We start from the raw sequence: 27,995 nt of genomic DNA, 5'->3' as shown, positions 1-27,995 counted from the left end.
CATAACTTTGACATTTGAGTAGTTTTTGAAGATATTTATATATTTAAGATTTTAATTAATATGACTTCAGTTGAAAACATGTATGTACTTCAAGAGATTTTATTGAAGTCACTGAGATTGCACATGTTGTGTTATATCTCTCCTAGTGTGTTTGCAGTATAGTGTGCTCTTTATTATTAATGTGGCCATTAGTTTATGAAAACTAGAAGAGATGTTTTGGCTTTAAAAAAGTCTTTGATTTTTGAAACCTTATTTTATTATACATAATAAAGAAGTGTAATATGGAATGCCATGACAATTTCAGTCTTTGGTTCACTTTTAAAAAATCACTGGTTTTGGTAGGTCCCAAATAATTGTCAGTGTTTACTTGACAACTAGGGAAGAGCAATTTTGTCTCCTTAATTCTTATGGATTTAATGTAACTCAATACTTAAATGCTGCAATAACAAACAAACTCAACCAACCAAAAAAATCCTTCATGCTAATATTCATGCTTCCAGAGTGGTTATGTTACTTGTTTTCTTGCTCTTTTGGTTTATTTTATAGTCTTGCCATGTACTCTTTTCAAACCCATGTGTCCCAGAGCATCCTGATGAAAATTTCTCGAAGTCAATCAAAATAGTGTCCCTGAACATTACTTGCTGTCTTTGCACTTTTTGGAACTTGGTCTTTGAAGCTTCTGTGTCTATTCACACTTTGTTTTTTCATGTCTTTTGGTGTTTCCTAGGTCTTGCAGATAAATAGAAAAAAATCCACACATTTCCTGTAGCTGTCTCTTTGCTCTTCAGTTTCAGTTATAAATAAATACAGTTATTGAATGTATCAGTTGGAAAAGAATTTAACATCTTCATTAAATGTTTTACACTCTTGAAATTAAGACTTTAAGATGGCAGGCTTTTTATGTGATACCCTAATTCTGCTGTATAGAAGTCTTTAGTAACAAATCAATTATAGACTGTTCCTGACAGTGAACAGTGACAGTGCAGACATGGTGTATGGCCTGGAAGAAATTGCTGACAAATAGGGAAAGGCTTCCCCTAAATTGGGAAATATCAAATTGTGACACATGTGTAAACAAGAAAGTTTACTGATTTGATAATCAGGTGTCAAAATGATATGTTAAATATAGTTACCTCGTGGGCTGGTGGCACATTGTGCATCACTGAGTGTTTGATATTTCCTGTAAAGAAAAAGCCTGTTTTCCCAAAAAGTAGTACACAGGACTCTAAAATGAAGCGTCCCTTTCTTATAGGGAAGTACCTATAAGTATTGTTACTCAGTCTAAAAGAATGGGCAGGAAGAGAGGAAGGTGGGCTGTTAGTTGCTGGCCCTATTTGTTTCTGCATCTCAAAAGTTGGCACACTGGGACATGTTGCAGCATGTTCTTTTGTAGCTTCTTACTGCTTTCTGCCAGCTGACCGCGCTGTGAGCAGTGGTGTTTGGACTAGGTGGTCTCCAGAGATCCCTTCCAGCCTCAGCTGGTTGGTGATCCTGTGAGAAATTCAGTACAGTTCCATAAATTTTTATTTTAAACTCTATTTCTTACAAAGCAAGGAGATGAGATACTTGTTTGGTGATTTTTATTTTTCTTTTTTTTTGAGAAATGAACATAGAAATTGGGACCCGTGATTGTAAAACCAGAACTGAAGGTGGTGCTTCACTAAAACAAATAATATTCTTCCTTAATCACAGAACTGAAACCAGAAACCCTAAGTGTCTTAGGATTATGTATGGACTGCAAGCCAGAGTTTTATTAATTCTCTTAAGCTTGCAGTTATTATTGGTTCTCTAGAACACCTTTAACTTGCTCCTAATACACACCTGTATTTTATTTAGATTTTTTTTCCGCAGGAACATTTTTCATGAGACTTTATATACATACTTCTGTAAATTCCAGTGGCTGCCTTGTTTCAAAGAGATTGCTTCCTTCCTGAGGTCCCTTTGCCTTTCTCCCCGACCTGCTGATTTTTTTTATTGAAAGTCTTCAGATGGGATTTTTTGGGAAGATGAAAGGAAAGATGTGGTGAATTCACTGTAGTATTTTGTCTCTCTTGAGCCCATGGTTGTGGTACTGTGTATTATCTATATTTGGTTTATTCTAATACATTATACAGTTGTAAGTTTAACTTAAAAGTAGCAAGTTTTAGGAAGTGATAAAACTTGTGTTTTATATAACACAAATCATAAAAATAAGTATTTGCTGTCAGTATATAAAACTATGAGTTATGATGGTGAACATACATTTTCAATGAATTTAATTTAGTACACTGTAGTTTGAGAGAGAGAACATCTGACTTTCTTTAAAGTTTCTGGAAGGACCATGAAAAAACTTACTGTTCCTTCTGCAGTCTGTAATGAGTGCTGCCTGTTTTACCCTTTGTTTGGTTATAGCCATATCATGTCCCCTTTTCTGGCTCCTACAGCCTTGGAATCTACAGTGCTATTGGCAAAGCTTCTATGAGCTCAAACTTTTGGGACAGAAGGATTTTAAATTTTATTACGCATTTTTTTGGGGAGATACCTAAGGAATGACTATCTTGGTTTTGTTCCTGTGTTTGAATTCCTTTTCACTGGTGTTTGTAGAAAGGAACAGAAACTTGAAGTAAAGAATTGTAAAGTTTGACAGAGTATAGCAGAGAATTTGCTGCTGTCTGTCAGCAGTTCCACTTTTTGTGGTGCACTGTTAACCCATTGCTTTGGCAGCAGCCTACGAACTTCTGGACAGCTGACAACCTGTGCAGGTCCAATAGTGCTTCCAGAGGAAGCAGCAGCTGGATAGGCAGGATTGTCACTCAAGGGGAGAGACATCCATTGTACTTGTTGTATGCATCTCTGATTCTCGAGGGTTCACTAGGCCTGGTACTTCAGACTCACTGTTTCTGGATAGTCTAGAACTGGAAAGTTTCTGTTCATCACTTTCTCATTTTGTGTTTTCTGATCTGGTAGAGAATGTGGTATAAATGCATGATGGGAGTGAGAATAACATGCTCAGACTATCATTAGACCAGTAATTCAGAACTTGCTAGGTCTTTGTGTGGGTTTACTTTGGCCAGTGAGCAGACCAGAGTAAGTGTGTTGGAGCCAAGGAAATGCAATATGCTTTTGAACCATTGTTCAGGTTTATTCCAACTAGTCTTTCTCCTGTTTATTGAATTGTTCAGTGGCTTTGGTAGGTAACTTGAGGGAGAATGAAGATGGAGGAATTGGCAACTGCATATATCTCTTCAAACACCCTGTCGTGAGCCTGTTGATTACCTTTTCATGAACTTCTGTGAAACTTTTTCAAAAATCTTGGATGTTGAAAATTAAAATAAACAGGAGAGGGAGGTATCTAGGAGTCTGTCTTCCCTTTGCCAGATTCTGTATTTTGGGGACCGATAATTTCATCATGACAACGGTAGTTTTACAAATGCTGAACGGGTTTTCCCATGATGCGTTTTTAAGATTTGTTAACAATTTGTGTTAACAATTAACACAATTAACATTTGTGTTATGGCTGACATACTGCTAGTGTTGCAAATCCTGAATGTGTCTTGATGAAAAGGAAAGCAAGTCTAAGGATCAAGTCAGCATGAGAAACAAACCAAGGGTTCTAGCTTCCTAATTGAGTTACATTACCTGACAAATCAGACTTAGAAATGTTTTCCGAGGTTGCAGACTATCTGAAAATTGTAGGAGGGCACTTCTTTAGGTACGCAGCATAGGAACTGGGGAAGGCTCAGCAAAACTGGCTAAAGGATTCTGTTACCTTTCTGCTACAGTCTTGGATTGAGAATTCCCAAATTCTTCTTTTCAATTAGCCTCTTAGGTGAGCATTTTTTAAAGTTGAGCTCTTTCTGAGAGGGTATGGCACTACCTTTCATAAATGTTTCATAAATATGGTTTTGCTTCTTTGGAAATACTTTGAACTTTGGTTTGTGTTAGGTGAAACAAAAATATGGTCACGTGTAGTTCTATTGTACTTTTGACTTAACTATTGCATTCCTTTTTTGGTTTTTTAAAGGTTTGTTTTTCTAATAAAACTGCTTAAGTTATAGTTGATTCTCAGTTTCATGCTGTCTCTTGGATGATACTTATTCTAGCACAAACTCATCTCACTTAATATTTTTCTAAAACGCACTTGCACTGGTGGTCTCAGAAGAATGCTCCTGAAACTAGGACAAAGATTCTTCACTCAAAGCCATTTGCAATTGGAGAAGACATTCAAAACATTTGTCCCTGATTTGGTTAGTGGAGGAAGAGATTTCTAAAATGTTGGGTACATAAAAACTGGGAACTTCATGTTCTGCTCTCCCAATATGAGCAATGAAAACAAGTGTGGGAAAGAACAATTATATCTATTGCAAAATATTCTTGACAGGGCCTAATTTCTTCAAGTACTTGATTGCCAACTCTGGTAAGTGCTAATGTGTTCATTGATCATCCGAAAAAATTGTATGTGGAAATTCAGAATTAAAAATACATTAAAATTATGAGCTGTAAATTCAGCTGATCAGGCTCTTTGAAATACAACACAGGTAGATGTGTACTGAATGGAAATATTCAAGACTGAAAGCTGTCTTCCTGAAAATCCCCCTGCTTTGATTGTTTAAACCTTAATACAGTCTGATTTTTCAAGTGTCCACTGTAAATTCTTGGGTCTCTGTTAGAAAAGTTTTGGTTGCAGGTACCTGTGATGCTTCTAAAATTTTTTTGCACAGTGATGCCAGGTGTTTTTACACCATCCTTCATTCAGCCTAAAGTAGTAACATGGAAGTAATAACAAAAAATGTTTTGCCAGCTTTATGTTTTACTTAGGCTAGATTTTAATATTAGTTCTCTCGTCAAGCATAGCAGTCACTTCTATGAATATTCTCACCAGTAGATACTGTTGTGTGATATTAGAATGGTTCTTCAATATTTGGCAAATAAGATGACATTGAGCAACTTGCATTGGAACAGTGTTTAAAACCAAATAAAAACCATATAGACTTGCATCAGATTGTGAAAGAAGCTGAATTGTACTTAAAAATAGCCTGGCTGATGCAATAGTCAGGCTAGTGTTAAAGCCTAAGTGTTATGCCCATAATGCTGACTCTAGTCCTGCCAGTGGCTTCATAAATGAATAAAGTTAATGCTTCAGGAGCAATGAATTCAGTGGAGTTCAATCCAGTCAGTGGTTCTGCTACAGGGTTAACGTAGGATGTGGGAACCAGCCTTGAAAGATTTTATTTTCAAGCATGTTTGCCCCCCTGGGTATTTTTGTTTAATATTTGAGAAAGAAACAAAAAGATCTATGAGTACTGGAGTTTAAAAATAAGTGTGTGCATGACTTTCGGAGGTTTCTGTCCAAAGTCTCGTTGACTGTGGCGCTGCAGTTACCCTTTTTCTATTGCCTTGCTGCTCTTCACTTTGCCCCCCGTATTTTAGTTCTTCTTGTATCTCTTTCCCATGTTCCCCATTGTAGTTTCCCTTTTGTTTTGTGTATTTTGGTTTGCTGACTGTCTGAAAAGAAACCCTGGCTGGGCTGCTGCTGCTCTCTCCGCTTGGGGTGTACTGTCTGGATAGCTGGTGGTTGTCCATCAGAATGGGTAATGTTTGGGATGCCTCTTGATGTTCCTCACCTTGGACTTGTGGAGGCAAAAATAGGACCATGCTCATCTACTTCATTGGTCCCTTCTTCTGTTCTTTGAGGTGAGACACTGGATATAAAATTAACAGTGGCTTCAAAAGTGGTTTTGTGGGGAATGTACAGTAGAAATACTTGTTTTCTTTTGTTATTTTGGGCTTGTTTTGCTTTTGAAGACCAAGTAAGAATTATGCAGTAAGCAGTAATCTTGTTGAGTATGAGAGGGTTATGTTTGCAAACTATTTAAATGTAATAACTAGAAATTTACAAGTCCATGGAGTTACAAACCATGTGTGTGAACTAAATAAATTTCTATTAACTTTGTCAATTTCTGAACAAAATTAATGTTTCTAATCAAACATGTTACATTAGCTATGAGCCTCCTTTTCCCATAACTTGTACATTTCTGTGTTTAATGCTAGCTCCAACTCCCGGACAGATTGTTAAGCTTGTTTGAATTTGGCTTCCTCATAGTAACTCCGGTTCCTCCCTTTGAATTGTGTACTTTGCCTGGGCCCTGGGCAGGTGGATTACCGATGTCCTTGTCCATAGTATCATGTTTTTACATCACACTAGCTTTGGATTCGCTACATATTCATGCCGCAAATGAATGGGTAGTGGTAGTTTGAATCTGCCTTATGGTAATTGGAGAACAGGGTAATCAGATGATATTGGCTTTTCTGATTGCAAGCTGCTGCACAGACATAATTTTTTTTTACATGATTATTTAGGACACTGCTCAGAGTAACAGTTTGCTCAGATGTTAGTGACGAAAAAGAGAAAAGGAAGATGTATTAATGCATACTGGGGAATGGAGTGGGGAAAAAAGATGGATTGGTAGTGTGTAAGAAGAATGTTAATGCTCACATTTTCTCTTAACTTTCCCTTTAAAATACTTAAGCTTTGTCAATAATATCTTTTACCACTGTTACTAAATTGCATCTAGATTAATAGAACCATAGAATGGTTTGTGTTGCAAGGGACCTCTAAAGATAATATAGTTCCAATGCCTGTCATATATTTGCATACATTTTTTTGTCTGTACTCAGTATTGTTTTGCTACAGTTAAAGAACTCTAGATATAGTAGAGTTCAAAAATCTGTGCTATCCAGTTAATGATTCATTTCCTTAAAGGCCAAGGTTATCATGGTATTATTAGCTCTTTGAGAACAGTTTGCCACATGCTTCTAACAGGTGATCAAGTGATTCCACTGGAGTTGTGGAATTATACCCTTCTCCATGTCCTCCCCTGCCCCACTGCTCTATGTCTCAGCTTTGGAGATGGGAAGCATCTTCCAAGTAACTTCTTAAATGCAGAATATCTTTTATTGCACATTGTTGTAATGAACTGCAGTAAATATGAAAGCAAATTATTACTTGATTGTGGTTGTGAGCGACTTGGCATTAGGCAGAAGCATTTTATTAAATGTAACAACTCTTTCTGAGGAAACCCTGACCTATACATATGTTTGGTACTGAAATCGGAGATGAAGCAACTCATTTCATGCCAAAAGAGTCATGTCAAGAATGCCTCCATTATATGTTATTGTCAGACTTGCTTCAAAATAAACTCTGTGTGTTGTAGATATTCATCCTATGCAGAAATGTTAGGTAATGATTCAAAAGGCAATGTTGTTTGCAAGAAGGTTCCTAAGTTTTCCAACCATAATGATTCTGTGATACCGTCTTGCATGTTTGCCTGAGTGTGTGGGAAGGTCTTTTCTATCTGCCCTGGATTGTGGTTATTTTTATCAATGAAATCTCGACTCAAATGAAGGAGAGAGGGTGCTGTGAGATTCAGTGTATGGCTAAACACTCTCCAGCCCAGATCAGTCAGTGGGGTAAGTTGCTATTTTGGTACGGTTATTTGATGTCTGTCTTTTTCCCTGTTCTGAATAATTTTTGTGAAGACAGTATGCCTAGCCTAGAAATCAGTGGTTTTGTATGTATTCTTTTATGTATGACTTGGTACTGTTTTTTTTTCTTGTATACAACCTAAACCAAGTGCTAATATTTCAACAGATACAGAATGACAGTCAAACACTACACACTGGTATGCCTGTGAAGAGGCACTGCCAAAGTTAATTGTGTCTAGTGCAAAAGCTTGGAGTTCTGGCTGATCAAAGCAGGTAGGTGTGAAGGTGCTTGCATGGAGAGAAGATAAGGGGACAGCTCAATGCAAATAGTTTTACATAAGCAGAACAAAATTAGACATTTCAAATGGCCTTTACCTCAGCTGACTGAAACATTTTTATAATAAAACTTGTGATGGTCTTATTCCAAGCGGTTTGGAAAAAATGACGCAATTTTAATTTAATACTGAAATGTGGGTGAATTGAGGCACTAGTCCAATAAGGAAAGTTAAGTCAGCAAATCTTCAGAAAACATTTAATTAGCTAATTAAAGACAGCATACCACAGTATGGTGGTAGCAGTACAAGACAATTTAGAATGCTTTTTTCATGTACTGTTAGCACATACTAGGTAAAAATATAAAAATGTAATTCTGATCTAAAGCATCACTGGCTGCATATGAGACTTTTTAAACTTGTATCTTGAACCTGAGAGTCAGACTGTATTACAGAGGTGTATCATGGTGTGCTTGCACATCATTTGCAAGTCATGACTAAATCAGTTTGTCTTCACTGTCAACTGCTCATGTTAGACAATAATAAGCCTCTGTTGCATCACAGACCTATTAATGCTGAAGAACTACGACAGCTTACAATAGTATTTGACATCACTTTGTGCCTGAGCAGTAACAGTTACTCCAGAACTCAGTTTTGGCTGTAGAGTTCTTAGTGCTTCTGAAACTGAAGAAGGGATCAAGCCTGTTGCTCTGAGCACGTTCTAAATTTATTAACTCTAAGAGTAAGGAAGCCCTTTCTAGAAATCAGGGCTTGGTATGGAAAGTAACATAAGTGCTCAAATATGAAATACAACTTTTGAGCGCTTTCCAAAAAAAACTTTGTGAAACTGATGACTTAAAAAAACCCAGGTTGTTTGTTTAGCTTTTATTTATCAGTGCATCCATATTGCCTTTTCCTAATGTTAATCTATTAAATATTTATATTGGGGTAAATATTGCATGAAAGGGGCATTTCTCTGCTGCATTTGAATTCTCCAGAGATCGCAGACACCAGAGGGAAGTCATGAAGTGTCAAAACTTAGAGAAAAGCCTTGAGCTGTTCTCATCTGGAAATTCAGATAGGACCTCACCCTACCTCCAAAAAACCCACCAAAAAACCAGAAAACCCACCCAAAGCCCCACAAAATCAAGCATCCAGTCTGATGTGGCTGTTGGAACAGCACTGAAATCATTCCTCCTAACATTCCTTGTGTGTGGTATTTCAGCTTCCAAGTTCTACAGATAGCCAGTCTAGAAGACACTGACCAGAGAAGTGTAGGAATTGGGTGAAGATTGAAAACTTAGTAAGAGAAATAGTGCTTTAAAAAAATTGCGTAAGGAATTTCTGTTACCTAACTGTATTTAAATAGAATCAAATTATTTTGAGCAAGCCATGTACCAAGTGCAACAAAGGAAAATACAAAAAACACTGTTAACATTAAGAAAGTACAGGTTTTATTTAATTTTTTCAAAGAAGTTCAAGGTATACAGAAATGCTGTAACCTTTATTTCTGTAGTTGGCTTTCTTATGTAGAATAAAGCAAACAAATAGCCATCATATGATGTCTTTTAAAAAAAAGTTTTTTGTTTTTTTTTTTTTTTAATATTGGCTCATGCACTCTGCCCAGAAGCATAGAATTTCCCTAAGACTGAAAGAAGGTCTGTTTTTGACAGAAATGTATGTTAGTGCCAATAAAATCTGTTAATCTGATTAAAATGTGGTTTAGTTAGGCCAAAAAAGGTTTGCTTTCAACTGTACTTGGCATAAAAGCTGACAAGAAATAAAAAGCATGTTAATGAAGACATTTTAAAAAATTCTTGCAATGTAAACAGTTTTAAAAAGGAAAAATAATTATAATATTGTTTAGCAAATACCCATTTCTTTAATTGTATAAAATTGATGCTTCTATTAATGGGAATTGTTTTTAAAAGGTAGTATTTTCTATAATCAACCAATCATTCAATTTTATACCTCTAGTGTTTTCCTGTTGTTGTGTAAGTGCCAAGAAATATTGGCTGTGTTTCTCAAATGTGTGGTGTTGTGATAGCTATATATAATTTTGGAATTCTGTGTCATGCTGAGTTCAGAAAAGGCAGGGCTTTTTGCCACTCCTAGACTAGGAGTTTATGGAGGGTCTCTCAGGGATTGGTACCTATGCCAGTCTTAACTACATATTGTCTGATGCCTTGTCTGATAATGGAGACAATGCTATGACCCTCTGGGTTTTAGTAGGCCTTTAAAGTTGAGCACAAAACATTTCTGGAGAGAGGCCAAATGCTTTTAAAACACCTCCTGGAATTTAGAAAGTCAAGATTGTTGCCATTCTGTTTGTTGGCATATTTATCTTTTAATGACAGGTTGCATGATAATCTTAAAATAACACTTTGACCAAGGTTTTTGCTGCCTTTTCTCTCCATCTTGGGACTAAATAACATTATCTGATGTGGCTACTATAATGTTCAATGACTTCTGCCCTTTTCTTCAATCAAGTCTCCTCTTCTTCCTGTTGCCCCCCAAAAAGCCCTGAACCAGAAAGTTTCTGGAAACTACTGTTTTTTTTGTAGTTTCAATAGCTTGGAATTTAAACAACTTATATCACTCATTTTGATACTTTTAATACATGAGCCATGTCGGGGCTAGTTTCTGGGAAAATTGTTTTACTAAAATTTGTTGTTCTTGTAATGTTTATTTTGAATAACAATTCAACTGGATGCTGGTGTGTAGATCCCATGGTGGGTTTGCAGCCTGCACATATGTGTAAAAGTGTAATTGATGGCAGCAGGAGACAGCAACTATAAGAGCTGCAAGTGCTCTGCAGGGGTAGTTGCACCTTACATCTAAAATAATTGCATAATGCTTTAAAATTTCAGTTTGAGGGTTGGGAAATACTAGACCTGACTGCAGGTAACTTGAATTAGGTATGGCAATTTGTCCTGTTTTCTATGTTCTTTCATTTGGATCCTGCAGTTGTTGGAGCTGCAGGATAAGAAATATGAAAAGTATTGTTGTTTATATTCTGTACCATTAACCAAATACGGAGATTCAATTTTTTGCTTATTTTGCAGATGGTATCCTGTAGAATTTACTCATAATTGTTTGAACTTTCAATTTCTTGGCTATTGAGCTTCTGGTCACTGATGCAGAAAAATGGAGACCACTCCTCAGTGACTCATGAATTGGCTGTGGAATGTGCCCTATAGAGAAGGAAGAAAGCAATAAAAGGAGTTTTCCTGCAGGTGTATTTATCAACAGTCAGGGCACTATGGAAACACATTGCAGAGATTCTCTTTGCCCAAAGAAGATGAGGGTATTGATGATAGGATTCCTTACCATCTTCCATATACTCACAAACAGAACTGCTGGTGCTTTCCTGGCTTCATCTGTATCTGTAGATCACCAGAGTGTTTTTCTTGTGTCATCATGGCCATAATTTCTTTCTGCTGCAGCCCAAAGGATCCCATCAGAGCCCACCCTTGAGGTAAATCATCAAACTACAGTACAGTGACTGAGAAGAGCTGTTGGTTATTCAGCTGCTTAAGCTGACTTAACACACCTTCTAGGAAGTAAAAATCACTTCTGGCGATGGATATGAGGCAGCAAAAGAACTTATCCCAAAATTCCTGTAAGAGGGATTTGGGTGCTTTGGATGGTTGTTTCTGGACTTCTTTTTCATTCTTTAGAATCTTTGTAAGGGCAGTGGAGTACTCATTAACATTTCTCATCTCAAAATGCAGAAAGATTTTGTTGTTTCAGCCTGAAATACATATGTCTGTGTAGGAATCAATCAGGCTAGGGTTTTTGATAGCTAGAACACAAAAATTACCAACCTCATTTATAATGTACAGTTCAAGACAAGTCTGCTCAAGGGAAGAATTCTATATGAAAGGATAAAAATAAAGAGTTCTTCCTTGGTTGTAAAAGGAGAGATACCATGATCTTGATGAAAGAAAAAGAATTTAACATGAAGTCATTCCTAACAGCTTGTTTCAGATTGATCTTCCAGAAATTATTCAGCTGTTTCTGTGAGAACACCAATGGACAAAATCCTCAGAATGCCTTTTATTTTCCCCTTAAATTTCACTTTGGATCTTTGTGTCTTCTGCTGAAGAAGAGACATGAATCAAATTAAGACCACGTACTCTTCTCTCCTATGCTCCTGAAGCTGCAATAGGTGATGTCAGACTGTTTAGTGTATTGAAGGTGATCTGGAGTTTTTTCTGTTGAATAGGGTCTTTCATGTGAAAGACCATTTCTTCTAGAGGCCCCAGACAGATTCCTGTTTCAAAGGACCCTGCAATAAGCTGGGTCATGCTGCTTTGTCTGGGGTGATCTGCTTTGATACCTTCTGTTGTTTTGAATATCTTGATACCTTCTGTTGCTGGAAAAGAATATTGACTTAGAAAGTCAGTAGTGTTTGTAGGCTTCAGTGCATCACCTGACATGAAGCTTGTAGTGCTGTGTATGGCACTGTAGTTTTGAAGGATAACTAGTATTAGAGCAACTTGCAATGCCTTGAATCTCAGCAACTTATCAAATTATCTGGCTAAAAAAACCCTTCTGTTCACAAGGAAGTCTTTAAGAAGAAATAATTCTTTCGACTGCTACTGTCTTTTTATATTTTTCTTAGCCAGCAGATACAGAGCAGTAGACACTTGCATTGAACACATTCTGTTTATTGTATTTTATCTTTCATTTTTCTCTGTCTCCTTTAATGGAAGAGGAGAGTACAAACATCAGCGTGGAGACATCTCTTGGCCAAGTGCATTTATGTTATATTTGTGTTCATCACTTACTCTTTCTGAATAGGAAGAAACAAGAACATGCATGTGGGATGAAAAGACTGAGCCTCACTCTCTAATCTTTGGAAGTTGGTCTGAAATAATGAGACAATGTTTTGTCCAGTTGAAAGGTATAGGAACATATCTTGATCTCAAGTTGATGAAAAGTAATAAAATTACAATGAAAGAGAACCCTATTTTTGTGAACCACTCTTTCTATTTAGACTACCAACTCTTATCTTAGCTTGAGATACTGTAACTATATTCAGGAACAAAGAGGCAGAGTATCCTTCTGCATGCCCAAGCACTTTCCCTGGGAAGAACTTGCTGATTTTTCTGTTTTAATTACTTTAGAGTATCAGGGTTTGTCCTTGATGGCTTTATCTGTCACTTGTTTAAAAAACAAAAATGTTTCCTGTATGCTACTCTAACTGCAAAATTGCTGTGGTTTTAATGACAAAACCTTTCCCCCCCGCCCAATTTTCTTGTATTATTTTGAGCACCATGAACAAAAGCAAGCTTTTTCGAGCAGCAGAAAGCTTGTAATTGAAGAGCATGTGAGGTATCTGAGCATGTGAGGTATCTAACCATATGAAGCTATTTTGTTTAGGTGTGTACTCTAGAGGAGAGGATGAAGAAACACCACCAACTGCCCCAAAATGAATTAAGTGAAATTCTTCAAACATAATGAGTAATGTACCTCCTTGGTTAACTGTTGGATCACTCTCTACCTGATGTCTTAAGAGCAAGGAAGAGCCTGTCTAGTAAAGTGATGGAGCCTTATGTGCCTCAGCACAATGACTGCCCCACAGGCAAATGCCTGGCACTGCTGTTGTGCAGAAGCTATTGCAGTGGATATAACCAGTGAATGCATATGTCCCTGTAGCTGTTGGAAGTCCAGTGACTTCTGGTTCTGTTTTGTTGTATGTGGGCTCCATGCTACTTATAGAATTTCACAGGAGTCTTAAGCAGCTTTCGGGATTTGTGAAGAAGAAAATTTCAGCTCTCTTACACATTACTTTTGTTTGTTGCTCATAATTCACAACTCCTAGGGAATCTGGGTTTTCAGGAATAAAAAGAGGAGTATTTTAGAAATCCAGAAATACGATGCAGGAATTTGAGTAGGTTCTTATCTTCCACAGCAATCATAATCTGCCTAGGTTAGATCAAAGGTTGTCACAACAGCATGAAGCTGCTATTAGTGTTCAGTCAGTCTGATTTTGGCAAATAAAGTAGAAGACTTGAGATTGGACAAAGACCTTTACAGAGGAGTTGGGGGAGGTGTTAGGAAGTCATTGGTGAGGGAAACATTCAGGTAAGTATGACCATTTCTTCTTAAAAGAAATTATGGGGAGTTGTTCACTGCATTGCAATAGATGCCATTATTAATTCACTTGAGAAAAAGTTGAATAGAGGAGAGATTTGGATTATTTTTCCAAGAAATTAGCACTTAAATTTCCCCCTTCCCCCCACCTACATCTACTTGTAACAAACTGAGAGAACTTTCTGGACAAAACATCTTATGATTGATCTCATCTGTTGCTAGATGTCTTAATAGTCTTGAAAGTTCGCAGTTCAACACTTTGGGGTTGGTTTTTTTTGGCATCAGAGCATGAAAAAACTGCATGTACTAGTACTCATCTCTTGTCATCCTCCCCTATTGCAGTGACTATGTGTATGTCTCTGTGTGGCAGAAAATGAGGGAATACAGATCATTATTCAAGAAGTTACCAACTAGCACTTTTCCTTCCCCTCCAGTCTTTCTGCCTCCCTATCCTGGAAGTATGGAGTCCCTGCCTCAGCCTACGGCTTCATTCTTTTTCCAGCTGCCCACAAAAGTAAAGAACCAGTGTGAGAGTTTGAAGAAAGAATCTGCTCAGAGGACTGAGTCTCAAGCAAAAGCTCCAGGTTGCAGACTCAGAAAGAAACTTCCTTTGGGGAAGGATCTGCTTCCAGGATTTGCTCGTCTCTTTTTCCTTGGGCAAACAGTTCTTGAAGCAAACAACAGGGTTGCAGGTAGGTAGGGCCCCTTTGAACTGCCATCTGCTGAGGTGTGAAGGATGACTTTATGCTGTTTATGCATTTTTTTATTGATGTTGTCTTCCACCTCTCTAAGCTGAGAGAGGGAAAGAGTGTGAACATTGTAAAGAAAAAGTGTTGGAGAGAGAGAGAGGAGAAAAATGTTCTGGGCACTTGGCAAGAATGCCTCTGTGTAAGCTTCCTGTCCATGGGTCATATTTGTACTTCAGTTCTGTGAAGCACTTATGATGTTCTTGGTGTGACCCTTCTCTAGACAGGAAGCCAAGTCAAGAGCAGAAACTGGTGGCTGGAGCCAAGATAAGGCCAGTGATTGTGTATGGTTCATAGCCACACAGTTTTCATCTCCTCCCTGTCTCTTTGCACTCCTGCTAGGTTCGAATGTGCAGTAAGGCAGAGATCATCACATGGGTTTGAAATCTGATGTGATTCCCAGCACTGAAAAAGTTGCCCCGTTCTAAACACACAAATGTTTCTTCCTTTAGAGGAGCCTGTGGCTGCTGGGTTTGTAAAGTCCTGTTCTTTTGTCCATATGAAGAAAATAGACTGGAATACTCTGATTAAGGGGATATGCTGCTAATCCACAATATCAGCAATCCCTCAGGCCCAGAGAAGGGGAATCAGCTCAGGTAAATTCTGCCTTTTTCGCTTCATGCTGTGCAGAGCAACAGCCTCTTCCTTGCAAACATCAGTAGCCCACAGTCAGACCTTTCTTTTTCCAGCTATGTCATTGCTGGCACAGGAAGTTTATTCTAAATTCCTTTTTGATTTTTAGCAAAAGAAATCACTTGAAAACTGGCAATGAAATTCTAAGGAGATGTTACTAGTTCTTCTTTCATGCTGAGTTGAAGTCATGTGGAACTATGTTACATGCATTATTACTTTGGTGCATCTTGTGACTCTCTCTCCCTCTTCATTCCCTCCAAATTGCTTCAGGACACCTTCTAACCTTTACACTGCATCACAAGCCTTCAGCAGAAGATCTTATGTTGCTGGAAGATGACTGGGTTTGGATCTTGGCCTTCCCTAAGCAGGATCTCCTGGCAAAAAAATGGGATTGGGAAAGAAATGGCTCCTTTTTCCATCACACAGAACCACCCTAGAAATGGAGGCCTAGGCAGAAAATTACTTGTAATATATTGTTCTTTAGCAAAAGTGTTTGGCCTCCCATGGTCCTTTTGTTACAATGTCATATAGATATCCTTTATAAAATCTAAACCTGGCATCTTCCTATCTGAAGATCAAGTCAATAAATCCAAGATTAAGAGTTTACAGGTCTAATAACACAGTTGGGTCTTGCTGTCCCTTGCATAGGAGATGCCATGTGAATCTGTGAAACAGGGTTCTGCTGTGGTTCTGACTGTTATATTTGTAAAGCCTTTTCCACTTATATTAAAATTATTAGAAACAATATTAATAAAGGTTCTTGTGAAAATGGTATTTAGACTTCTACCTTGCCGGGTTTACTTAAAAATAAATTTGAGCCAAAATGTCACAGTGGATAATATGGGAAGTAGTGTACCTTTTGAGGTTTCCTGTGGCTTTGTGTCACAATAAAGTGTGTTGGAACTGTTGAGAGCTATAAAAGTGGAAGTCTTAGATTTTTCTTTAAGGGTGAGAAGTTGTTTGTTAGAAAGCAGAAAACTTTTAATCGTTCCCCCTAAGGGATTCTGTAGTCAAACTTAATTGAATGTCTAGCAAGATCTCAAATAAAAACCTTCTGTTTGGCAGTAGCGAACAGCACACACATGCCTGTTGCATTTGTGTTGTTCTAACTATAGGAAGTTAGTTTTGAAGAATGGGACTTAGTTCTAATGTTCAGATTAGGAAAGGGAAAAGTTTTGTTCTGAAGCCGAGTGTGAGAATAGGAGGCAGGAGGGTGTACCAGACTCTCTGGCAGTAGGTGAAGAGCACTTTGGTTTTTCTGTTTTCTACTTCTGGCAGTTGAAGTAAACTAGCCAGATGCTTATACTTGAATCCAATTAATTTCTTAACTAAGTTGCCACAAAACATTGTTTTTTAACTGGTGCCTAGATCTTTTGTTAAATTCACCAGCTTATTTAAATTGCTCAATAGTCTTAACATAGCCCTGAGGCTACTGCTTCATGGCAGTTGTCACTTCTTACTATTCTGGAATGCACTGCAGTCCTAGTACGTTCTAAAAATAATTGTTCAGATGGTGCCATTTAAGTACATACTTATGTAGTGAGCCATTTTCACTGGACTGTCTGAAATTGGCTTTCTGTTGGATGGCTTTTTAATATCTGATTTTGCTGTGATTATCAAACTTGTTTGTCTTGATGCTTCTGTGGTTATTGAGTAAAGTGCTGAACTTATAACCTGGTATTTTTAGAGAACTGATAGTCACGTGCCTGTGTTAAACTATGCAAGCACAGTAACATTTGTCAATTTGGAAGTTTAAAAATAAATCAGTTTGATTTATCAAATTCAGTCCTATTATAATATGTGGAAATATGTATGTGATGAACTCAAAATTGAGTAGTTGTTACAGATAGAGACATGAATTGTGTACTGAAGTAATCTAGACCTTAACAGCTGAAGATCTGTGGGTCTCAGAAATTAATTCTAACATCTGTGACTAGAGTTTTGTGCCAGCAGTGCTTTTAGTTGAAAATACCTGTTTTTCAAATTTCTAGTCCATTTAAGGTCTGATATACTTTGTGCCTTTAATAGGTAAACTTACACTTGCCTCAGCCACAGTTTTTGGTCATTTTGTTCTGTAGTAGGTAAATTTAGGACTGTCAAATATTTTTGAAACAGGCACTGAGAACTGTTTATGTTACTGTCTCAGTTCTTAAAATGGCTTTACTCCTCCCCATCACAATTAGGAAACCAAACCACCAAAACAAAAGCAAAAACCAAATTAAAAAGCCTGTTGCAATTCTACAGTTGTTATTTTGATATTTGTCTATCACCGTAGCGTTAGCATGTTTCTGTCATGCTCTGAGTGTTACAGTTGGAATCCTGGGTTCTTGATACATCCTTAGAACAATAACTCATGATTTTGTGTTACTAAATAATAAAGATTCCTGAAAAAAAATTATTCTTGTTTATATTGTACTTGCCATGAGTGTATGTATTGAGTGACTCTTCTGACAAACTCTGGAATGCCAGGAAATGTGGAAAAACACTTTATTATTTCAGAGGTTTTTAATGCCTGGTACTAACAGAATTTCGAAAAACAGGCATATGATGGTCCTGTTTTTTCCTCTTTCTATTCTCTTAAATATTTCTTTGAGCATTTGAGCTACCTAACTCACTTCACGTAATCCTTTATGTCTTCTTGACCAGATACCAGCTCCTCCTAATTGTTTCATAGCCAGTTAATAAAATCCTGGCTTTTGACACTGTTTTGCCTGTCCCAGAAGAGCTGTCTTGTTTAACTTGAAAGTTTAGCTTTGTCCTTTTCGCCTTCTGTCCACCCTTTGTGGCTTGTGCCGCAGCTCTTTCTCTGTTACAGGATGCTTTGAGGAAATACCCTGTAAAGATCAGGAAATTTGGGGGAAATTCTTGCTGATGTTGCTACTTCAGCCAGAGCTAAACTTGTCATTTGTGCTAGAGATGTTTTGTCAGTTTAGTTTCAGGAAGGGGGATGTATAAAAAAGTGTTATTTTTGTAAACCAGAAAATTATTTTGATTTTATAAACAAGAAAGTGGGACTAAAGAGCATAGGTTCTGAGGTGTTTGTATCCCTTTGCTTTACACTGAGGAGGTGGGTAACAAAACATAACAATTTTATGTGATTTTCTGAAAGCCAGACTTGTTCCTTCAGCAATGGTGTTATTTAAGTTGGATTTCATTCTTTCAGTCCAGTTTGCAGGATGTGGGGATTTGAGCAGGTAACAGTGTCAAAAATATTTTTCAGATCTTTTTTCAGTTGAGGAAAGTAGGCTCATACCTTGGTTTATCAGACATGAAAGCATCCCTGAGTTTTGAAAGAAGGAATGTGATTTAGGGGTAAGTTTAGAAAAAGTGGTTTTAACTAAAAGCTGGAAAAGGGCATTTTCTGAAAGCAGTGGTGACTAATGGTTGAACCATTCCAGTTTTGTTTGTTGCATGGACTTTGAGAAGAATTGGCGGCTGCACGGCTCCTAGGACAGGTCCGTAAGTTGATGTCAGCAACGTGAGGTGAGTTTGTTGGGTTGTTGCAGGAATTGCTGTGTTTTACTGTTTAACTTGGGTTGTACGTTTAAAGACCACATTAAATTTGTGATTCTTTTGCTGATGACAGTGACACTTCCCTGATCACTTGCTGATTTTTTTAAAGAATATAAATTTACTGTTCACCTGAACTCTTCTGTATTGTATTGTTTTGTTTCCCTGGTTGCTCTTACCGGAGTGGCTTTGCTTTCTCTCCAGTAGAAAGTGACATTTCTTGTTTTTACCATGTACTGAAGAAGTGGAGGTCAGGAAAATGTGTGGGTTTTAGCCTGGTGTTAAAAAACAGTAAGTGAAGAAATTGCACCTTGCACAGATGGGTGTCACTTTCATGGGGGCAAGATAATATTTTATCTTGAGAGAGGGTTGCAGGAGGTTGCACAGTTAAGGAGGCATATGGTTTTTGGTGGTTTTCTTCAACAATTGTAACCATACCAGTATCTGACCTCCTCTTGCCAGATTCAGTTTAAGAGATCACCTGTAATTCTGAAGAAAATAACTTTTAAATAAATAACAACTTGAATGGTTATAAATAGATTTAATGAGATTATAATTGGCCTTCAAAGATAGAAATGTGATTTATATAGATTTTCCCAAACTATAACTTTGTCCTGACTTAAACTGAACTTTCATCATTGGGTGGAATTGCTTTAGAGCTCACATTAAAGCGTCCTTATCCATTTGAATGTTTCAGAGGAATTTCCACATACCTGCTGCTGATGTGTTTAGGACTTTTCAGAATAGTAAAATTTGAACTATTTTTTAAAATGGTTTCCTGGTCTCTGGTAGCGCTTGGTATTAGATGAGAAAGCATGAAAAATTGATTTGCAAAACCTTTGTGTGCATATATAAACAATGGAAAGATGAAATCAGACGGAAGTGTATAAGAGTAAATGAAGAACAGCTGACATCAGCACAGCTGCTACATACAGATGGAATGTTCCTGGGTGACTTCAGGATTACAGTGAAACTGAAGCTTAGTTGGATGCTGGAACAGCACAGGACTTACAGGCAGCTAGCTAACGTAGGAACTCTCCCTTAACAGGCAGTACGCTTGACAGAAAATCACTTGAAGCAGTTAAGTCTTTTTTCCCCTGCTATAGGTAATGATAGAAAAGTCTGGACTCCATAGATTTATAGCTTGTGTGGTTAGGTTCTCTGGTGTATAATAGTGTGTAAGTGCTGATTTGAAGCTTTATTATGCCTCGGGCACTAGTTGTGTTTATCACCTAGTGGTGTCTGAAACCTGAGTTAATGCTGCAGCTTTTTTTAAGGGAAAGAAGGCAGGGACAAGTTGGAAGGGCTTCTGAACTTGTACACTTATTCTTGGGTAACTTTTTAAGACCTGTCATACTTTGGCAGCTGCAACACTTGCAGCTGCTCAAAATTAGAAACAGATTAGGAATTAGGTTAAAAAATTGGTAAGAACATAGGAGTAAGGATATTCAAAGAAAGAACTTATATTAGTTTCTTTCCTAATAAATTGAGTGGTGATAAAAAATGAAAATATGCTATACATCAAAAGCAAGTATCTGTTTGCTTGTATTAGTGCTAAATTTTATTGCAAAATTTTAGCTATTCTTCCCTATGCTTGCATCTGTTCTGGAGATTTCTCCCATTTATTCCTTTTCAATTAGTACACTACTCAGGACTTTGATACTTCCTTTTTAACTAGTACAGAACTGTTGGGTTTTTTAATAAAGCAGCTTGCAAATGAGAACAATGAACAGTAACGCTACATTTGTTCAGAGAATAAAAACTTCTGTTCCCATGTCAGTTTTCACATCATTCTCCAAAAAGACATACTACTTGGAAGACCTGACTGTATCTCCAGTGCTAGCAGTCAAACCAGTGTGGCAGTACTGAAGCTACAGGGCATTTTGCATGCTTGTCGTTGAACTCAAGTTACTGTTTCAGATTAATTTTCTGCCTCCTTCAAAGACTTTTTAAAAGCTGTAATTTTGATGACAGTGTAATAATGATACAAAAGGCTATCTGTGCTCCTTGCTCATTCTATACGAATTTGCCAGTTCAACATTTTTTTGGGCTTTAGCACCACATATGAATGGATGAGATAATCTCGGATCTTCACTTGCCATTGCTCTTAAGCAGTGAATGGTTTGTATTGCCACATTTTGTCACCCTGAACTGCCATCTGTTTTGTGTCCCTTCTTAAGCGCCTGCTGTTTCAAAATCTGGCCTGCTTTTTTGAATCTGTGTACATTTTTCCTAAAGAAATTCTCCTTTCTGCCGTTCTGTAAATACCAAAGTATATGCAAGATGTTATGGCTTGACTAGCTGTTCCTATTTGGTTCTTAGCACAGAAGGCAGAATTAGATTGGAGATGTTTGAGAACCACATTGTGTAATCCTTTGGTTTAGTGAATAGTCCATCAGTTTGATTGACCTGTGACATTCACTTATTCTCAGGTCACTACTTCTTGGAACTTTGTTTTTATGTGGACTTCACAGCAATAAATCATGTAGTGACTGGCTTTCTGTGAGGCAGGTATTCTTGTTGCCTGAAGGATTCTTTTCTGCACTACCTAAAAGAAAATACAACAAACCTGCTAAAGCCCTGTATTTATTCCCCCTTCTTTGCTTCTGTGTTTGCTCATTAATTTCTGACACAATTAAGAGGTTTATTTACTTAGCAAGCTCATCCACCATTTGGAGAATCCATGCAGGTTAGATAAGCCTGGAAAATTAATTGCTTTCAATATGATCCATTACTTCATTTACAAAGTACATTAATATCAATAAAGCCTCACCCTATATCAAAATATAGGAATTTACCTTTCACCCTAAAATTACAGTGACTGTAATGTGATATAAATGCTGTTTCCACCTACTCCCTCAAACCGGAACTTCAGCTTAGTCTGTATAAAATTCAGGATGTAATTATTTTCTCTTTTTTCTCTCTATGCCAAAAAAGAGACGCTGCTTATTACATGAGACCATTTGTTGGTGTTTCACTACCAACATAACTAATTTGTTTTATAAGGCAATGAATTCTATTTACACCCCAAATGAATGTAATTTTCTCATTTGCACCTAAGTTAAAGATTGTTCCCTCAAAATTCTGACTTGAACTAGTCTGTCATATAAGGATTTTGCTATGGCAGAAATCCCCCTAAGGTAGAGTTTTGGCATCTGTAGTATAAAGTATGGTGTAATATGTAATACAATATCTCTTCTTAACATGACACAAAAATAATTACTTTCAGAGACTGGGGACTGTACCCTGTTGGGTTTTTTCCTCACAGTTTGAGGTGTTTTAGAAAGGAATAATTTGTACCTGTGAATGGTGTGAAGCATTGTTAGTGAAGACCACCATTTTTAATAAGCCCTCTGCCCTTGTTGCCTAGTGTTACTTAGCACACTGACCTTATTTTTTTTTTTACTGCATTTGTAGTAGTGTCTTCTTCATCTTAAGACAGTGAAAAGATTTTTTTTTTAAATATTTGAATGTTTATATGTGGGTTTTTTACTGTGCTGTTAGTGACAACTTCACCTGTGAGTTTGTTAGGCTTTTGCTAAATGAAAACATTCTTACAGATATGGGAAATAGGTATATATTTTTAGTGTTTTTTAATAAACATTGTGCTCTTGTATACAGAAGTGGTCAATTAAATACAAATATCTTAATATAACAGCTGCTTCATGGCACTAGGCATTCATACTGACCTTTATAATGCAAGCTGAACCCCAAATAAGCTCAAACTAAAGCAGCTAACATGACTGCCTGCAAAAAAACCACACTAAGGTAATGAGTTCTGTGAGTACTCTGGGAGAAGCAATTCCAGTGGTCATAAGGAGGCTGGGTTAAAGATGCAGATGATTACTTTTAAAGTGAGATCATTTAGTAAGAGATGATATTGGTTTCTTCAGCTCCACACCCATTACTTTTGGTATCTTTTTAAGTGCTTAGTAAATTTAAAAAATGAACTTGTGTCAACTCTAAGCTCCTGCAGCTTGTAAGTTGGAGTGTTGAATCTATTTTGTCTATGGAAATGTGATTATATGTCTGTATATAAACAGATCCATAGCTATGTCTGTTTCTACAGTTAGAACAAGTTAGTGTGGAATATAATTTTTGTAAACAGCTTTGGGAATTTAGAATTTCTATTTCTTCCATTTGATTTTAAAGACTATCAAACCCAGCCTCTAATAATTAAGTACTAAGGGCTTTAAAGTAACTTTCCCCAAGCTTTTCAAAACAGTGTTATTATACTGCAATTATTTACTTTTTGATGATTCAGCACTAATGTATATACAGTATACTAATGTACCTACTTTTAGGTACTGCAGAAAGGGGTTTGTCCCCACAAGGAGCAGTGATCAGCCTCTGCAGCAGTGGTGTCCCTCTGTCACTACATAGGGCTGTTGAAGCTTTTTTTGCCATCTGTTACTCCTATGTGCTGATTTTTTGACTTGACCTGAATGCTCTTGACCTGTAAGGGTGGTGAGGTTTAAATGCCGAGCACAGACTGATTAACAGGGCATTAAGTCAGTTAATTCTTTAATTTTTAAATAAAGTATTAACGTGCTTTTGGTGGTCACTGATGTGCAGTACAAGTTAAAGGGATAACTTATATAAGCAGTGTGGATTTCTAAACCATTTGAAGTTTTTGGTGGTTTTAGTCCTCAGTCTTAAACTGTGGAGTTCACAGAAATTAAGTTGCTGAATTTGCTTGCGCATGGTAGCTGTTGCAGTATTGGACAACAGGTATGTTACCAACTTGTTTAAAGAGGGAGGTTTTAAATGAGTTTGTGTAAGCCTCACTCTGTAAATGTGGTTTTTAGAAGGGATTTTCCTGTTTTATAAAACCACTAGATTTACTAGGCAAGAGGTGGTTTTGCCACTGCTGTGGCTTAGTACCTGAGTGCTAGTTCAGTGAAACTTGAAATAAAGTGGGCTAGGGCTTGAGGAAGGTGGGAGTCATGCCCTCTAGATGGTACTGAAATAACATGACCTGTTACAACCTAATTTTTCCATGCTATCTAAACTTCAGATATGATCCACTTTGAGTATTTCTCAGTTACAGCCATAACAATGTATAAGATTAAGACCAAAAGTCCCACTGGAGGGGAAAATAAATTTAAATCCTTATGCTTTAGAAGTAGTTTCAAATGCTGAAAATTAAACTAAATATTTCTGTTTTGAGAAGGTGATTTTTAATTCTGAGGCCATCTTTAAAAAGATTTTCCATAAAATAATAGATGATCTTACATTATCTTAGATAATCTTACATTCATCTAAAAGGATTAATTAATACCACTCTTAATTTAATGGAATAGTAGAATATGCAAGTAGGAAGTGACCCACAATGATCATTGAATGCTCTGTGGGGATGACATAACAATTCTGTATGGCTTTAACAGAGGACCTGTTACTGCAGTACAGCCTCCTTGACAGGTGGCTGCTGAATTTTCTTGGAGATGTTGTGGTGTTCATGGATAGACAGGTACTAACCAACACTGTTACCAACTTGTAGCATCTTAATGTCTTAGGACTTGTTTTGATTTATGTTGTTGTGAGTTGATGTACTCTTGAAGGACATGCTGGCATTCTTGGTTGACATAGTTGCCTGTTGTATGTCTTGCAAATGATGGAGTATCTTCTGACTGTAAACATGTGCTTAATTAGCGTTGCTGTTACTTGCAGGATGGCAGTGCACAGGGCAGTGCTTTTCTCCCAAATGCTGTGTTGAGCAGTCCTGCTTGTGCTGTTAACTGGGTCTGTTCTAACATCTCCCTTGGAGATCTGGGGCATATTAACAGATTTTTATTATACTAAACCTATTTGTTACAGCATGTTAGAGTAGATGTATTTGGGGCATGTGTAGGGAGAAGACACAGACTTCAGGAGAGGCTAAGAGTTCCTGGGAACTCTTAACAATTGTGTAAGACTTCGTACAATAAACACAAGTACTCCAGGTTTATCTTGGCACCCTCTCCAGCTGTGTATCTTTTGTGTGAAAGGCCATTAGTCACATTTCTGGATGCCAGAATAGGACAGAGAAGTTTATTGCTTGCAGATGGTGCTTCACATGCAGAAATAAATGATTTCTGCTCATGCAGTTATGTGACAATGCTACGCAGCATGGCTGTAACTTTTAAATTGTGCTAACACACATCTGAGGCTGGGGTTCTTGGGTTTTACCAGTCCTTTTCCTAAAGCTTACTTTGATGTGATGTAGACCAACTAAAAGTTCTCAACAGGTTAGTCGTTACAACAAAGGAATCAAAATTTACTGAAGAAATCTACTGCTGTCTTGCTGACGGCCTTTTAAAGTAGGATTGAAAGTGCAAGTCAGTATAGGAAATGGCCTCTGAGCCATAAAGACTTTTTTTCCTTCCATCATGTGTATGCTTTGAACCAAGTACCATACTCATGATTTTACATGAAAGGAGAGTCTGTGCAAAGAGTAATTAAAATAATGTTGATATAACAGACTCATGGTGGTCAGTCATTCCCTCTGTAATCTGAGTGCTGAAATCTCAGCAGTTTGACAATTTTAAAGTTTGTGTTTCTCTGATCATCATCACAGAAATTGATAACATTCTCTTTTTTCAGTAATATTTCCCTCTGAGGATTTTAGGCCATGCATAACTACTGCATCTATCTAAAGATCATTTCATGAAAGGCCTCTTGTCATGCCTTCATGTTATCATGGTGATACTCAAGTTTCAGCATAATTGGATGTGTCAGGACTTAGCATTAATTTTGGTCCAACTTGTTGTTTTGATAATGGCATTAAACTTGTACAAATTTGATGCCATCACATTCAAATTCTAAAGGTATCCTAGTCTATCAGTATGTGAGTAGTTCTCCATTGACACTGATGGTGGGAGTTTTGTTTCCATTCTCTTTTATTGTTATATTGAAATATAATGTAGGTTTATGATAGGATTTAAAAATCCATGACTGTTAATCTGAGTAAGCATATATAATGTACTTAAAAGCTTCTGTCTGTCTTGTATCACTTCCTTCTGACTCTCCCTGGAAAAAGATTCAAACATTCAAAGTAGTCTCTAGAATACCTTACATTTTAACCTAGAGACAGAATTAATGTATAGTCCATTATCCACAGAGACTTTAGGTCTGTTTGATGCCAGGTTATGCCATTATATACATATTAAATGTGTATTTTTTATGAAAGTGTTTAACTGAATAAGCCATTATTCTGCTTGGAATGTGTTTTTGTTAATGAGCTGTGCATGTTAAGTAGACATTGTAGGGCTGGAGAGGTAGGGAGTTGTCCTTTCTCTTCAGCCTTATCCTTTCTACTTCTGATTCTTGCTGATAGCCAGAATTTTAAGAGCATTGCCCTGGAAGTTTTTTCCTTTTTAAAAAGGGTAGCAATAGTCTTCTGTTTTGGCAGCCCACTTCCACTTGGTGGGTAGGACATTGTTCTTGTCACTTCTTCCTCCCTCTGCCCCAGCTGTTGTCTTGTTGGCTTTGCAAGCAAATTGAAACTTCCTCTCTCATGTTTAATATAGAAAGGAGATTCTCTCTGCTAGAACCTTCCCAAACCATGCTAACATTTTTGCAAAAGCAGCTCAAATCTGTTGTCTTATCCTCTTGTGTGAGTTTTTTTGCACTTATATCTGTGTTGAGCTTTAGGCTGCAACAGTGATGCTACAGCTTCCCTGGTAATAGTACAGGTGGGAAATTAAGATCATGAGGGAAAGACCAAACCAAAAAATAAGGCACTTAGTTGGGGATGTCTGGTATAACCTAAGCATATGGCTGTGTGGGTGGCCATAGACTTTTTGGAGCTTCATGTTTAGAAAACCTGCCTAACTAATATTCGGATGATTCTCTAGCTAGTAGAGCATTCAATTCCAGACACTTGGTAATCAGAATTTTTGTAGTCATGCCCACTGCTCCAAATTCCTGTCATTCATCTATTTTAATGTGTCTCTTGTGGAGTAGTTGTAAAATTACCCACTGTTTTGACCTGACAAATGGGAATTTGTGAGCTCCTCCTGCTGCTGTTCAGCTGGTGTGTGGCTGCTTTCACCATTGAAGTGAGATGATGCTTCTTCATGGAAGAATGGGGCATAGTTAAATGCTGACTCTTGCTGTATGTTTGACCTTTCCATAGCAGTGACAGACAGGGTTTCAGCTCATCACTGCAGTGTTGACAGTGTGTTTTGTTTATTCAGTCAGATTTTCAGAGCCCCTCACTGAAGTTCAGCCTTTACAAACTTGCTCCCATGCAAAAGCCTGTTTTACTTGCCCTTAGTGGGCTTGCCCAGCCATGCTTCCTCCCTCTGCTTGTCTGGCCAAGCTCCTTGCTCCCTCAGAATGTGAATTTCTGTAGAATGTTTTGCACAAGGGAGTGAGCCATTTAACAGTGAGACTTGGGAAACGGGGTGTTAAAAGTTATCAATAATAGTAACTCTTCTGCTAGGTTGTACATTATGTCATTGAGATCAAATAGTTTAGCAGTAGTGAGGTTTTCATTCAAATAAAACATGCCTTTCAGAGAAAATGGAAAGGAAAAAGGATCTGAAAGAGCTATCACCCCATGTACTGGTGAAGGAGAGCCCAGGCTTACTGGAGAAGGCAATATTTAGGAGGCAGTGGAAGAGGACAGCTTTTTACTCGGAAGATAAAAACCCAGCTCTGCTTCCTCTTTGTCTGTTCCTCTTCCATTTTCTAATTAATTCTTTTTCTTCTGACTAACTCTCTTTTTCTGTACATGAACAGATTTGCATTTTGCAGCTACTGTAACCACTAGGTAAGAAGTGATGAGTTCTCTCACCTTCTAATCATAAAATGGTGTTTCATGAATTCCAGATGATGTCTGCAGTTCTAGTTCTGCCTTGCTGAGCTGCTGTCTAATTAAAAATTCAGCTTGCCTCTTATCTCCTATACAACCCAAACCTCCCATAGTTTTTAATCTCTTTACAGTTGAAATTTCTTAAATACTAGTGGTAAATGAGTTTTTGTCATCCAGTGATTTGGATAATTTATCAAAAGTTTTAAAAAACCTGTTTAGTTAGGTGAATTGTGAATTAAAAGAGTTGAAAGTCATTTATTTGCTGATAGACAGTGCTATGCAAATACTGTATGGTAGATCATCCAGTTGCTTAGCAATAACATTAACAGTCATGAGTGTTTATAAAGCAAATATAATACGATATTGTCAACAAGGTATGTGGTACTTTTTGTATTATTTAAGTGTCCTGATAACTATTGGAAAACGTTTATTAGGATTACACATGAGCCAGCACCTGACACTTAAGAGCAA

At 37.3% G+C, this 27,995-nt stretch overlaps 1 protein-coding gene across 12 annotated transcripts in view; it reads left to right on the top strand.

Moving 5' to 3' along the window:
- TSC22D1 (TSC22 domain family member 1) overlaps positions 1 to 27,995 on the top strand; it is a 91,056-nt gene that overhangs the window by 23,064 nt on the left and 39,997 nt on the right. The window contains exons 3-7 of one of the 12 annotated variants that reach the window (XR_010356111.1): positions 7,631 to 7,737; positions 8,962 to 9,039; positions 10,802 to 11,214; positions 14,341 to 14,530; positions 15,488 to 16,998. The exons of 2 other annotated variants lie outside the window; for them this stretch is intronic. The gene's annotated coding sequence lies outside the window, so the exon portion shown is untranslated. 9 more of the 12 variants (XR_010356110.1, XR_010356114.1, XR_010356113.1 and 6 more) reach the window with 9 other exon arrangements.

Source organism: Passer domesticus, chromosome 2, assembly GCF_036417665.1.
Source record: "Passer domesticus isolate bPasDom1 chromosome 2, bPasDom1.hap1, whole genome shotgun sequence".
Taxonomy (NCBI): Eukaryota; Metazoa; Chordata; class Aves; order Passeriformes; family Passeridae; genus Passer; species Passer domesticus.
Note: the sequence above shows the minus strand (reverse complement) of the source record. Positions and strands in the feature narration are given on the sequence as shown.